This window comes from Conger conger, chromosome 15 (genome assembly GCF_963514075.1).
Source record: "Conger conger chromosome 15, fConCon1.1, whole genome shotgun sequence".
Classification (NCBI taxonomy): domain Eukaryota; kingdom Metazoa; phylum Chordata; class Actinopteri; order Anguilliformes; family Congridae; genus Conger; species Conger conger.
Window position 1 is genome coordinate 15304783 of NC_083774.1, and position 16047 is coordinate 15320829.

Genomic DNA, 16047 nt, shown 5'->3' on the forward strand with positions numbered 1-16047 from the left:
GGTGCCAGAAAAGGACTTATCTGGAAGGAAATGCTTCCTGTGTTTTTGCGCCTGAAGTTCGGAAGGCTCCTAGGACACAGTGTCTGGGGTCTCTATTCCCAGCCACCCTATTTGTGCTCTCCCGCTCCTGAACGAGTAACCTTTATGTCTAATAAGACAGCGAGCGGTGTGGAACCGAAGGGGGGGCGGGGGGGGGCGCATTACAGGGAGGCGCAGCGAATCGAGCGTTCGCCGCACGTGTGACCTTGGCCTTCGCCAGCTCCGAAAACGAGCAGTGTGGGATTTCCATCCTTTTAATGCCGTTATGAAGCATTTGTTTGGTCGGGGCGAAATTACCCCGGCACGTTCTTTTGAAGCCTGACCCAAATCCCCCGCCACCTTTTTGTATTTGTGTGCATTAGTTCCACCAGATTTCATGCTGCACTGGGAAAAAAAAAAAAACCTTGGAACATGGCGGGGGTAGTGGCGGTGAGCTGGAGAGCCTGTGTCCTGAGAGGAAGGCGGGGGGAAGGAGTCCATCCAAGCGCATTTGCGCTGCCACCCTCTTTCCCAGCTTGGCAGGTACGGAGGAGAGATGTACTCTACAGTAAATAACTGTTGAACACAGCCTCCCAAACGGAGGGGGAAAAAAAGAGACGGACAGCATCAGGTCTTTATAAGTATGGGTGGCTCTGTTTTTCTCCAACAACACGATGATGGGTGGGGGTAGAGTGGGTGGAAAGTGGGGCTTGGAGGTTATTAGATAGAATAGCAGCTGCACAGCTATACAAACCCATCCACAGCATTTAAGGAAATGTGCTGTAAGAGGCTTGGCAGGCAACACTAAACGGCCCACTTTATAATCACAGGCCTGTCACGTTGAAGGATATGACAAATGCTTTGTTTGCTCCTCACTGCCGTATTTTTTAAATTGAAAAACATAAAATTACACATGCCCGCTTCTTGTTGTTTTTAATGAAGTCAAATGCAGAGAATATAAATTGGATTTGAATGATAATGGGGCTTCGTATGGCATTGTAATGTAGATTTTGAGTTTTATGAACATGTTTTGTATTTCCATGAAAGATGTGGCGATACCTACATCCTGCTTGACCTCTCATCAATAGATCTACATCTGAACATTATTGTCTTTCAGCACGCCCAAGTGTAACAAATAGGGAGGCTTAGAGGCTAATGAAGTTTAATATGGAAAAACACAAGAAAATAATGGAATCAGGACAGATGTTGATTAATATCTTGCTGTTGACTATCTAGCAGCATGTACTTGCAAAATGTCAGTAATGTTAAATCTGAGAACCTGTTTCCGATTTCAGATCTTGAAAAATGTGATGGAAAATGTTCCTGAAAATTTGTTCATTTGACCACTGCAATGAAGTAACCCAGCGAAAATACACTCAGTACCTACTTTATTAGGCATTTATTAGACTTCTTTTTTAGACTTCTGCTGCAGTAGCCTGTCCACTTAGAGGTTTGATAAGTTGTGTGTTTAGAGATGCTCTTCTGCATATCACTGTTAACTGGTTATTTCTGTCACCTCCCTGTCAGCTTCTGGCCCTTTTACCTCTGGCATCTCTCATGAACAACGTTTTTGCTTGTAGACCTGCTGCACAGTGGATGTTTTTCTGTTTTTTGCACAATTCTCTGCAAACTCACTTTATTCTCTGCCTAATAAAGTGAGTGTAAACCGAAGGCCTATTTATTTGTTTCCAATTAAGAAAAACACTGAAAATGTGGAGGTAAAAGCCGTAAATCACACAAATCCATCAATTCACGGTCAGCAGTGACAGCTGCTGTCGATCGTATTCACACTATGCAATTATAATGGGGTAAGCTCCACAAAATGACTTGTGATATCCCAAAGTGAAATATCCCTTTCAGGTCTAAGATCACAGTATAATGTTCTTAAAGGAAAATACTGCAAATGAGCAGATGAAAGCAGAGAAATCCAACCTGTTCTATTCTAAGCTCATTCTAAGCTCTTAAAATGTTGCAATAAAACATATGTTAACAGCCATAAACTGCACTGCAATGCCTCCATCCTTTGTGTAAGCCCCCATCTGACCCCACCACCACCCCTTGGCTCCATGTCCATTTTCCATGTCTGCCTTTTCTGGTTCCGGCTACTAAACTCTTTGACGAGGCCTTGACATCCAACATTTAATTAAAACTCCTTTAATTTTTATATATTTAGATTTTAATTATGCATTGAAATAGGTTATACGAGGTTCCCAATCATAGTTAAAAATATCACATGAATGTTCTATCCTTATTAATGTCTCAATTAAGCGAAGGCCTCATTTTACGAGATTGCGCTGTCAGGAAATGACAGGCTGTTGAATTTCCCATCATCCCAGTCTCTCAACCCTGCTTTTATGATTACCGAGCCAATAGAACCGCATAATGACCAGCTTATCACACATAAAGATATGTCACATTTCAATATACAAATACCAACACTCGGTTCTCTGTTTGTGCAAGGTAATCAATATTTCTTTTTAAATTACATGTTTAAAAAAACAGCACACAACATATGGTCATACACATACCCATGATAATGGTTCTGGTGCATTAATAAAGATGTAGGATATTTAGTTTTATTATTTTTCTGTTTATTTTTTCATTGTAACACATATTTTTGGAGAATAAATATTGACAGTTGCTATCATGTTAATTTCACAGACCATTGATTTCTTGACAGGGGGTTCTGCTTCAGCTTTAGTGTCTTCTCAGTGTAACTGCTTCTTGGACCAGTTCAGAGAGCCAGCCCTGAGAACTGGCTGTTTCAGACACTGACAGAGAGGAGAAACCATATCAACTGCAAAAAACTGTGTTAAATCTATTTTAGCTGAAAAGTTCTTTTCTACACATTTTCAACAAAACAATTGAGTATTAAATTCTTCCCAAATGGTGTCATCCACATGTGACAACAATTTCTACTTTTAAAAATAATATAATTGCAATTTCATATTTAGAATTAGAATTGTATTCATGTACAACTGAGCAAATTGCATTTGTAATCATAAGTTCATAGTCAACCCAGACAACCCTTGAACAAAAATAAAGACAAGCTCCAACAAGTGGTTATTCACTCCTCTCTGCAATAGATTCTATATTATCATTTCACTATTCCTGCCTCTTTAGGCAGCTCAATGACAATCATCCACCCCACTATGGTTCAAAGCACTCTTGTACCAGATGCTATTTAAATAGATGTGAAAGCACCAGGAAATAATAGCAGTAAGTGTGGATAAGTGATGCGCTGAACAAAAATGAATGGCTTCTGGTTGGAGCCAGCCACTGTACAGTACGGCTATAGACGTAGAATAATACCCTTCTACACTCCATTCTCTTTGTTCTGGAAGTATATTTTCCTAGTTTTTGCCATCAATTGAAGCCATTTTCTCTAATGAGCAAGGTATGAATTATGAACAAAATCCTGTGATTACCTGACCAGCAGAACTGTGACAGCCCTATCCCAAAGACTAGAATATATTTTTATATGCTTGGGCTTTAGAAAATTCAATGAATTATATTCTAAATATGTTGACCTTATAAAATACAATGATAAATACATGTGTGTATGTATATATATATATATATATATATATATATATATATATGTATCACAGTAGTTTTTAATTGTCATTACTAAATATCATTGATATTTTAGTAATTGTCATTACTAAAACTTAAAACTATGACTAATTTTTATTTAGTAATCATCTGCACGTGGCTGTCTCCCAGCATTTTTCCTGTCCTGAGTAGCACTGACGATTCTGACATTTCAGCGTTGTCTCGTATATTCTCCATTTCCAGGACCAGAGGTATTTACAACCTGCGGTGCTGCAAAGTACTCAGGCACTTTGGCATTTGAAATGTGAGCCCTTCACCAAAACAGAACCATTACCGCAAAATGAGCTATCACTGTCCAACAACCATTTTTTCCCTTTTTAAAATGTTGCGATTGCGCCAAAACGAGTGTGTTTCGGTTCAGGTTACCTATGTTTTTGTCAACAACCATCTTCATGAGATTAAAAACTGGTATCACAGATCCCCCCCCCCCCCCGCACACTTTTCAATTGATCTCTTTCTAAAAGCCCTATGCACCCTCCTCACCAAGGAACTGCATAGGCCTTTGACAAATGAAGGTTCTGATATATTTATCTATATTTCTAATACTGTATCAGTTTCACCATCGGCAAAGCAAAGAAAATCCCACAGTGTGTCTCCTGGTCTCCCTTCTACACAAGACCACCCACTCCTACCTTTCATGGCTTTGCACATCAGTATCTTTAATTGGGCTGGTCCGCTTTTACCCTTCATAAATCCATCCATCCATTATCTGAACCCGCTTATCCTGAACAGGGTCGCAGGGGGGCTGGAGCCTATCCCAGCGTACATTGGGCGAAAGGCAGGAATACACCCTGGACAGGTCGCCAGTCCATCGCAGGGCACGCACACCATTCACTCACACACTCATACACTCATACCTACGGGCAATTTAGACTCTCCAATCAGCCTAACCTGCATGTCTTTGGACTGTGGGAGGAAACCGGAGTACCCGGAGGAAACCCACGCAGACACGGGGAGAACATGCAAACTCCGCACAGAGAGGCCCCGGCCGACGGGGATTCGAATCCAGGACCTCCTTGCTGTGAGGCGGCAGTGCTACCCACTGCACCATCCGTGCTGCCCCCCTTCATAAATCATGAGGTAAAATTGGGATTGAAGCAGGGGGGAAATGGCGCTGTAATATTACTGCCAAAAACACCTTTCTTTGTACAAACACCACCACGCAAAAGCTGCCGCCACCGGCAAGCAAGTATGTACCACTGCCTGTTCAATTTTCCTGTTGCATCTTACATGAGTTTGATGATGCGCACGCTAACACAGAAGGATATTGCTTATGCGATTGGGACAGCACTGTCACTGGGAACTTGGCTTCCGCCATGTTTGATAGCAATCTGCTTAATACACTCACCAATGCCTTGGGTTAGAGGCATCAGTCAAACGAATAAAACAGAAAGCCCTGCCATAGTGTTTGCCATGGTTTCCAATTATTAAATGCATTATTCAGATCTGAATATCCAGAACTATTTCCATAAGTTCAACTCATATTCTGGTTGGAAAATAATTTCCCTGTGCTCATGTTAACCCCCCTCTCTCTCTCTCTGTTTTTTTTCTTTCTTGTTAAGTAGGGAACATTCTGATGTTTTCCTCTTTGGGCAAAGTAAGATTGAATATATTTCAGACCATTAGCTAGAGGGTACTCTTTCAATGACTGCCCATTTTAATGACAACACACCGTCTGCACTAAGACCCATTATCGTTGGCATACAGACCTCTTTACCATCAACCAAATTATTCAAATAAGCAGAAAATCATTATGGTTATTGTCATTCAATCATACCATAAGACACCAGTGACTGAAGGCCAGGACCAGAAGCACAAACTGGAATGGATTTACTTATGGAAAAGCCAGGTTTTCATTGAAGCTGTTTAAAACTGTTTAAAACCCATCAATCATATATGTTTATCCCACCCCCCACCACCACCTGCAGCACTACCACACACACACACACACACACACACACACAAACACACACCTCATAATAACTGGCCCCATTTTTGTACTTGTCCCCGATTCCCTTCCACAAACATAAACACACACGACCTAGCTGTAGGTGGAAATTTGGGTGACTCAATCGGAAATGGTCTGTTGTCACTTCAGAGATATGAATGATGAAAACATCATTTGTATTGAGGGTTTTTGTGGTACTATTGCTCAGATGTACAGGAGCCCCAAGGGTCATAGTGACGAGAAACAAAATTTTACATCAATGCCTTACAACAGAAAACGGCCCTGGACGCAACACCTGGACAGCACAATGTTATCAGCACGGCAAATGAGAGGGCGATTGTGTGCGTACAGTACGCTGTGTCCAATTACGTACTTCAGCTCACTGCAAAATGTTACCCCATCGCTAGTGGAACCAACGTTCACAAAGCCGCGCCACGCCCAAAATAATTCCTGTTTTGCAAAGAATCCCTGCTGAAAACAAAAACAAACAGCTGGTTAACCAGCTACCAGCTCAGACAACCTCATTCTCAAACTGGTCAAGCTGACATATCTGGATTTTACAGCAGGGATAACAATAATAGAGAACTTTTGAATCTGTGAATGTTCCACATATTTCATTACATTGTGGGCTGTTGTCCAGAGCGATTTACACAGCTTTTTGCATTGGTTTAAACATGGTATTCATATTTACAGCTGAATATATACTCGTAGTACAGGTTAAGTGCCTTGCTCAAGGGGACAGCAACAGTGACTGATAAGACCATGAGACTTCACTACTGCCTACTGAATAAGCCCCAAAATTTGGGGTATTTCAGTAGTAGTGGAATATTACTTGTATTGGCTCTGCTGTTAGGACTTAGTCCCAGTGTTCCTCCAGAGTTATTGACCACCCACCATAGCCACTGTTACTTATTCATGAACCACTAATTAAGAAATGTTCTCTACTCAGTAATAAGTGAGTTGGTTTATACCCGTTTTAAACATTAATCTTTCCTGGCCTTGCAAAAATATTTCTTTCATGACCTATGCTATATTTAAAACAAAGTTTGAATGAATGATTAATTTTCTTTGTGAAACCTATTTTCGCAAGACTAGCACTAGGTTGAGTTTCACAAATACTAGGATAGCACTCATGCTCAATAATCCATCCAAGAAAAGACCGTTATCACACCAGGAACAAAACTTGTTGAACTGGGGAGAATGGCCGAGGGTCATCCTCTGCATGTGATCCATGTTTGTCTGTGGTTAGCGCACAACATTACAGACACAATGCAATATGGGCTAGCTATGCAACAACAGCTATGAGCAACAATGAACACGCAACATTACAGACACAACGCAACATGGGCTAGCTATGCAACAACAGCTATGAGCAACAATGAACATGCAACATTACAGACACAACGCAACATGTGCAAGCTATGCAACAACAGCTATGAGAAACAATAAATATGCCACCACCTGTGACAAGAGGCAGCGGTATCTATGGAGATAGTTAGCTATTTTGAACTGAGTTTCCTGCTTTTGCATTATGAAAACATTATGCTCTGTTTTGTAATGAGCTGCTAATTGTTCTTAATTAGTCTTTTTATGTCTATTGATGGGCGATTCACCCTCGTAAAGCAACAAAATGGCAGAAATGGCGAATATATATTCACAGGAATTTCAATAGGTCAGATCAAAGTATGCTTTAATTCACAGTATTGCATATACTGCAGATTTGGCAAATAATTTCAATTTAAAAAGGTTCCATTTTAATTTGATTAAATTACAAACTGACAGGTGAAATCAGCTGGGTCCCATTTCCTGAGAATTTCCTGCAAGCCTAAAGCCAACTGTGTCAAATGAATGGAGGTGACAGCAAATGGCAATGAGACAAGCCTGCTAAGTGTTAAAATAAGTTTATCCACATAATTATGGTAGAACTTAAAACACATTTTCACCTATCTTAATTAATCAGGAGGTCAGGCTTTGACAGAAACCAGCAGGCACAGTGTAAGCACAAGGTGAACATGGGGCTTTTGTCTTAATGACACGACTAACCATTTCAGACATAATGCGACTTAAGAGGGTAAATAATTTGGTGCTTTTCATGTCTAGAAAGATTAAGAAAATGAAAATGAACAGCTTCTTAAAATTCTGGGATTGCAATTATGGTTGGAATGAAAACCATCATACACAGTCGGGCCCCAGGACCAATGTTGGAGATGGGTCTCGAGTGAGAAGGCTATGGCACTACTTAACTAGCTAGAAAGATTCATCTTGAGCCACAGTGGAGACGGGACAAATTGGATATACCATGAATTATGTACATTAAGGGCCTTACAATTATCAACCTGCTCTCCATTCAAAGGACCAGGAGAAAGGTAAGGAAGATGAATGCCTTGTTGAGTGACCGTTCAGCTGATGCTAGCATTGAGAACAAGCTTGTTAACTTTGCTTATATGGTTGATATTGACTCTCGTCACCATCATAGTCCATTGATAGCTACCACGGTAGACTGCAAGCAACAGTACATGTCTCACACATTGTAAAACCAGCAGAATATGATGTACATTTCAATTACACAAACTGCAAGTTCAATCCATACAATGAACTACGACACGAGAAGGCTACATCCAGCTGGCTATCCAGTATTACTCATTGGTAACTATGACACTGTTTCTCAGAAGGTCGATGGTTCGATCCCCGGTGGAGCCACAATAATATCTGCACAGCCGTTGGGCCCTTGAGCAAGGCCCTTAACCCTGCATTGCTCCAGGGGAGGATTGTTTCCTGCTTAGTCAAATCAACTGTACGTTGCTCTGGATAAGAGCATCTGCCAAATGCCATCAATGTAATGTAATGAATGATTAAGTAAGATTAATGATGAATATGTTGATTAATTATTAATATATTTATTAATCAATAAACACTATATTTACTTGCTGTACCCCAATGACCTCTCATAAATAAGGTGGCATTGTGCTGGTTGAAGACCTGGGCTTTCTCATTTTTATATCATGCATCTGAGCCCCTTTGGGTATCATGGTGTAAATTTGTGTACCTTGGCTGTTCAACTGCCCTACAAAAGGCACTTGAACATTTCGTATGTGGAGTTTTTGTCTTTTGTCTAGAGGGGTTTTTACGTGTATTTTGAAACCTCATGTTTTAATTTCTGCCTCTCTGCTGCTTAGTAGGATATGCATCATGGGAGAAGCATTTTATTTCCCATGAATTGCAAATCAGTTTTGCGGGCAAATTAAGCATTTGCCACTGTTTCTTGCCTTCCACAAGAAACCAGCCTGGAGATTTATTGCAGGCATTTCATAAACGGTCGGCAGTTTTGATCTGCCCAGCCACCACTTCCAAAGTGCAGACTCCAATTATTCGCCTTCATAGTAATAAATTGCGCTTGATTAAAATTTTTTGATTGGATTTTTATTTTATTTCTTTTTAGATTGTGAATTTTTCCCGAATACTCTCTCTTCCTTTCACTACTTTTGGAGGCTCTGTTGTTGTTTTTTTATGTGCAAGTGCCCAGCAATTTAGTTTCAGATTTATTTATTTACATTTGGTCAGTCGTAAAAGTTGCAGGGGTGGGGGGGTGGGGGTGAAGGGCGTCTGAGGTGAGGAATTTGTAGATGTCTCATCCTGCAGGCCTTGAAGTCAGTCTGCGGTTTTCGGGGTGATGTGGATGTAATCCTCAATCCTGTGATCCTCTGTGTACTTTTCTGTACGTTGGCTTGTCATCCATCTTGTTAGTGCCATTATGTAACATGCGTCTCCAAGGAGACGATCCTGTAGATGCCGAGTTAGCCCCCCTACAAAAAAAAAACATGGAAAAAAAAGAACATCAAGTCTGTCTCTAATAAGAGTGGAGCAAGTGAAGCTTTTTGGCAGCTCTGTTGACAATTAAGGGCCAGTCTGGACGAACTGCGTTCTGCGCACGCCGGACGGAGGTGAGAGCCTGGCGCCCTTCCATCACGGCTTCATTAGCATGCACAGCTTGCCATGCCAGGCACTTCTTGTTCTTCTCTCTTTTTTCTCTTTTTTTTCCACTTTTTATTGGTCATTCAGATGTTAATGAGACTGGTTCCTCGCGAGAACAGCGAGAGGGGACAAACCCGAGAATACAACCCATTGCCCCCCTCTCGACCCCACCACACCCACCCCTCCAATCCCTTAACCCCCTCACCACTTCAAATGGGCAAAAGAAAAAGTGCCCAGTGCATTAGGGTGTGTGTAATGTACCGGCGTGCCTGTAGCGTAGTGGTTAAGGTACATGACTGGGACGCACAAGGTTGGTGGTTCAATCCCCGGTCTAGCCACAATATGATCCACACAGCCGTGGGGCCCTTGAGCAGGGCCCTTAAACAAGGCCCTTAACCCTGCAGGGGGGATTGTCTCCTGCTTAGTCTAATCAACTGTACATCGCTCTGGATAAGAGTGTAATGTAATGTAATAGAGATTGTGTACAGTTAATTAGGATGTGTGTTTTAGAGTGTTGGTCCCTGATTCCCTGCGATTTCAGCATCAAAGGAGACGGGAACCGAGGCCCATATTAAAAATGAAGTAATAAAGAAATGATTCACATGTGAAGGTCGGGAGTGGAATCGGCGGCTGAGTTAATATGCTGTGCAGTAAGTTTCACTCCACCCTGCTGTGTAGTCCACCAGGCCCCGGGGGACACCCTATGCTTAATATAGATTAATTGCACGATTAAATGCAGCAATTTGCTTCCCACAAATATGTTTGGAGAATTAAGGGATGGAAATGTCTAAAAATACACAATGGCTAGAGAGGCTATGGGAGCAATGCCTTTGGCACTGAGGGACCGGCTCTCTCGTGTCTCTGAGATTGCATATTGTTCTGAGGGGATGGCTTTGGAATGAATACCCATCAAAAGCCATTGTTCTCTTCTGAACAGCCAATCGCCACTTCCATTGAGAATTGAAAAATTCCACTGCTTGCCTTTAGTTTCCAGATTATGTTAATTGCGCATGAATTCGGACCAACAAGGTTGATTAAGTTGTAGTGTAATCTCACCTGACACCCTGGCAACAGTAGCGGGTGAGAAAGTAAAATATCAATGGTCTGACACAGAAGTGCCTTTGCTGTTCTTGCTTTTAATTAATAATCATTGAAAGCCTTTAGAGAGAGTACTAGAAACATAGGGGAAAGAAAAAAGCATGAGCAGATTGTCCAAGAAAGACATTCAATGTTTTTCTTGCACAAGAAACATGTAAACCAAAGACACATTAAGTTGTTCTTTATGTAAACATGTGACTTATATGTGTGCCCATGTGTTCCTGCATGCATGTTTTTGTGCATGCATGTTTGTGCATGTATGTATTTATGTATGTATGTGCCAAAGAGAATATAGCAGTGAAACAGACTGAAACCTTTTATATGTTTTTGTGAGCAACAACGATGAGCCCCTGCTTTGTGGAGGTTCTGAAATAAAGATCAGTGCACTGTATCTCTGGGCATCTGTATGACAATCCTTCCAACAGGGAGCCAGGCCATTATTGGGTTTGTTGTGGTGAAGTTAAATTGGGGTGCAGATTTCAGCCTGTTAAACAGAAGGCCTTGCTCATAATCACATTCCATCCCTCTCAAATTCTAGAACCCTGCCTGTAGTCATGGCAACCAGCCTGTGCCATTTCTGATTGGCCCATGACTGATCTTTCAGAGGGTGAACAGACTTGCTTCTGTTTTGTCAACAGCCACACTAGGAGTATACAGTGTATTGTTTTTGAGGTTGCCTTTCTCCCAAAGTGTAGGAATACTAAATAGAGCAGTCATTTCATTTAGTTTTGTGTGTATGAGCATGCTATTTTTAGTAAGTATCAGTAGGCAATATGAAACCTAACATTTGGACTTTGAATGTACAGGTAATGGGTTATAGCTGAACACCCAGCCAGCTTCTGTCTGAATGTAAGGGGCCCTGATCAGATGGTGGCCATTGCTTCACCCTCCAGAGCCCATGCATGTACATCTACCTAGTTGGCTGCATTGGGCCCAGTTCAGATAAAACTTGTATCTGCAGGCAGGGCGGGACTGGAATGCTTTCTAAACAAAAAAGGAAATGTGAGGACAGTTAACAAATTACTGTAATGTTTCCAAAGTTATGTGTTCATTGAGTAGAATAGTCTATTTTTGACTATCTCTGGATTTCACATGCTTGAAACTCAACGTTCGGTACAAATTTCTGACAACTTACAACAACAACATTTATTCTGGAAATGGCTTGGTTCAGTAGTAATTTTATGTGTATGTGTTTGGGTGTGTGTATCAGTGCTTTTAAGGCCCTGATATTTTTTTTTTTACCAAGAGCAGGATCAAGATCAAGTACTCGCATTAGCCAGAGCATTGAGGTCAAAGTATGCTCAAGAATGCCATTGCAGCATAATAACAGCCCAAAGACTCACCAGAGAAAACAACGTTCCCAGAAACACAACATCCCCTATTCCGTTGCAGCCGCAACCCGGTCCTGTGTGGTGTGTGATTTTATTCCGAGAAAGAAAGAAAGATAGAAAGCTCAGAAGGCCTCATACTGAACTGTGGAAGAGCTGTTGAGACCAGAGGCGCAGTCAGAAAGAGACTGAGTGTGACTGCAGGGATCACCCTCCCGGTGCGATCAAAGCACAGCAAGGACGCGCAAAACTCTGTCAGCTGGAATCCAAACACGTCACATTTCCGCTTTCAGAAAAAAAAGATAATTATCTGTAAATCGCGCGATTCTCTAGGAAATGCATTCACACGGGAGAATCCTCGACACCGAGACTGAACGCAGTCAGGGAGGAAGAATTGAAAGGCCTGTCTTATAGAGTATCCCACTAGGCCCGTTTGTCTGACGCCTCTTGATTAAGTCTGCAGAAATGTAGCTTCTCCTGTTTATCTGGTATTCTCGTGAATTCCCTGTCTCGTTCCCTCTCTCCCTTCCAAGGGAAATTACTGAGAACAGGGTCCTTAAAGCCAGTAATATTCCAGCAATGTTCTGTAATCAAGCTTGGCTGAGAATCTCCTTGAACATTAAGACGTATACATTCAGTGAGCACTTTATTAAGTATTTTTTAGACTTATTTTTTAGACTTCTTGGTCTTCTGCTTCTGTAGCCTATCCACTTAAAAGGTTTGACTCGTTGCGTGTCCAGAGATGCTTGGCTAGCCTGAGCGATATGATGGACAGTTCTGACTTCGCCGTGTTAGAGGACGAGCTTTTCGACTTTGACGAAGAAATACAGCCTTACAGTTTTGAACCCAAATTTACAGAGGAAGAATTGCATGAGTGAGAGAGACAGACAGACAAAAGTGAAAAATCGAAAAGTAGAAAAATCCTTAGACCAGTAGCCTATTATATCCATCGGATATTGAAAGCAAAAATTCCCTGCTTTAAAAGGACCACATTCATCCTGTCGCCACAAAGATTGCCCTGCGCCATATGAAATCAAATACATTAGCAAAGTTTATGGTTACATAAAAATATATGCCAAATTGTATCGAAACCATTGGCATAGATTAGACCAGTCGACTATGGTATCTCTACAAAATCCCATTTTTATATTAACACAGTTTCCTCGAATTCTCTGCCTAAAATAGACCAGATTTATCGTGCTGCAAGCAAAGTACAGTGTTATGTTACTGGATATCACGTAAATATTGGACATTAACGTAACCATGCATTTAGTGCACAATCCTGTCAGTAACATTGTTCTCAAGAGCAGCAGATGGGCACATTTCATGCCAATCAAGTCTGTCAGACAGAATCCATAGAGAACATTATAAAATTATAATTTTAACCAATGCATTTTTAAAAAAATGATGCACGATCGACCAGCATGACTGGATGTAGCCTACATGGCTAACTACAGTCTACTGGATATCTGTGAGCACGATGTCAATGTCAATGTTAATTTCGCAATTAGGCTATTATCTGACTTACAATGTTCACATATAAATAAAACTATTTTAAGATGGCCCAAATTTAAATTTGAAAATGCTATGAAATTTGTCAGTAGACTGTTACAGTTTTTTCAAATAAGATATGACCCCTTTACACAGATAACTGTTTTCAAGATGGCATGGTAACCGTTTACAAAAACTGATTTGTCTTTTCCCTCGTGTACAGGTCTACCAAATTAATTGCTCACTGAGTGTACAAACATACACACCTTGAAGCAATATTGAAAGATTTCTGATGATTGCTTATGCAACGATCATGACATCCATCAGCATGACTGAGCATATTTAACAATATGCTCAGTCCTAGAATGCAACACTCCCAATGACTATATGAAAAGCCAAATCATTTTATGGTTCCTCATCTTTTGTTTCTCATTGTATTCAGTTTACTTCAGTTTACCTGTGAAACTGTTAAACTGGGTCATATATGCCCAGGAAAGAATTGGGATTTAAAGCGATACAGAAGTCAAATTTATCCAAAAAGATTTAGTAGATCAATAATTGATAATTAACATTCTCAATTATTGTTAATATTCTCACCATTATCTTATTGGTTTATAGTTGAATAAATCATATACAGGTGCAGGACGTACAGATGATGCACAACAAATAGAAACGCAGAACAAGACACATATTCACGCTGGTTTAGTGACTGGTACTGAAATACATTTTTATGAAATACAAGTTTTACATTTGACCCAAAGCCAGGTTAAATGTGCAAGCCTGCTCCCAGCTACAGTACTTATCTTCCAAAACTGGTTTTGTGGGGAGAGTTTCCATTTTTGACATTTTACTGTAAGACTCCTGAAGCCATGCTGTGCTTGTTTGATATGATAATACGACTCTGCTGTAGTCCCATGTACAATAACCGAAATGCCTGTAAAACCGAGATTTATTTCTATTAAACTGCCCAATTAAACGGAAAGTTGCACTCAAGTGAGCGATATTCCTAAATGTAGACGGCGAAGATAATGTGAAATCTGCTCGCATGCAGAGAGGAGAAACGGCAAAAGAGAGGCTATGAACCAGGAAGATAAACCTGCAGCAGCTTCAGCTGATTGGCTCATGCCTCTTCTTCAGCAGCTTTCATTGGTGCGTGTTTGTTGCTAAGAGGGACTCCCCTTCAGGCGAGCCATCCGTTTACACAGAGGAGTACCCTCACGGCTGCATTCGGGTGAGCGTGTGTGTGCACGTGCGCTTTCTGTGTTGACCGTTTTATCGTTTCGTTTTTTTGTCAGTGTGTCGTTGAGTAGGTTTTGTAGTTCAGAAATATCAATTGCTATCTAAAAGTGTCACGATTTTAAGTTCTGCAGAAAAGATATGAGCCGAGTAAAATGCTCTGAGCATAGTAAATGTTGTCTGATAGAGTATTACTATTGGACTCATAAATGTAGTTAGAGCTGAATCAACTCTGAATAATACTGTTGCAGGGGCCTGGGTACTTATGTAAGGCAATATTTATATTCTCAACCAATGCCCGAAAGTTGTGATGAAGGCAGATGCCCGTCTCCAAAGAGAAATCCTTCTATCTTATTCATATGTTCTTTTCTTAAAGGGTGGAAAAAAATCAATATCCATCAATGTGAAATCAGCTTTTTCATATCAATTCCACCTTTATGAGCGTGGTACATAGACATGAATACATGTGGATACAAACATCCTGATCCTCAATATCACAGTTTTATAGCCTTACGTTACAAGTGAAAGCATTATGCGAGAGGTATATTCCAGTCTGAGTGCACACATCTCAGCCACACATTAAAAAAGAGAAAGAAAAGACACCTCGTTTTGTGTATCACCACATTTTCACATTATCACTTCATGTCATCAAGTTTATTTATTTGTTTGTTTCTGTGGCTAAATGACGATTTCTTTCATCCTTTTATTTCCACTCAATTACATTGCTGGAGTCTGCCTGTAAAAACTGATGCAGAGAGAGGGTCACATTAGCATAAATAACAGTTTCTCAGGGGAGACTGCAGAAGCGTCACTGAATGGAAAAAAAGCCATCAGGCGTGTTCCCCAGGGGGATCTAAAATGATAGAGGATAATATGATGGGACAATAATTACAAATCAAGAGGATTTAAGGTATTGAAAATGATGCCTTAATTTGTGCACATACAGTAAGAGAATGATGATGGCTTGCCCATTGACATGCTGAGCATGCCCTGAATGCTGAATAAACACATTCACCAAACTACAGGCAGGGCCTGTGTGTTAGTCTCAGAGAGAGAGTGAGTGAGGGATAGCAGCCTCAGAGTGAGAGAGGACTGCCTCAGAGTGAGAGAGAGAGGACTGCCTCAGAGAGAGAGAGAGAGGACTGCCTCAGAGAGAGAGAGAGAGAGACGAATACCTCAGAGTGAGAGAGACGACTGCCTCAGAGTGAGAGAGACGACTGCCTCAGAGTGAGTGAGAGAGCGAGAGAGAGAGAGGACAGCCTCAGATTGAGAGAGAGAGGACTGTCTCAGAGTGAGAGAGAGAGAGAGAGAGAGAGAGAGAGGACTGCCTCAGAGTGAGAG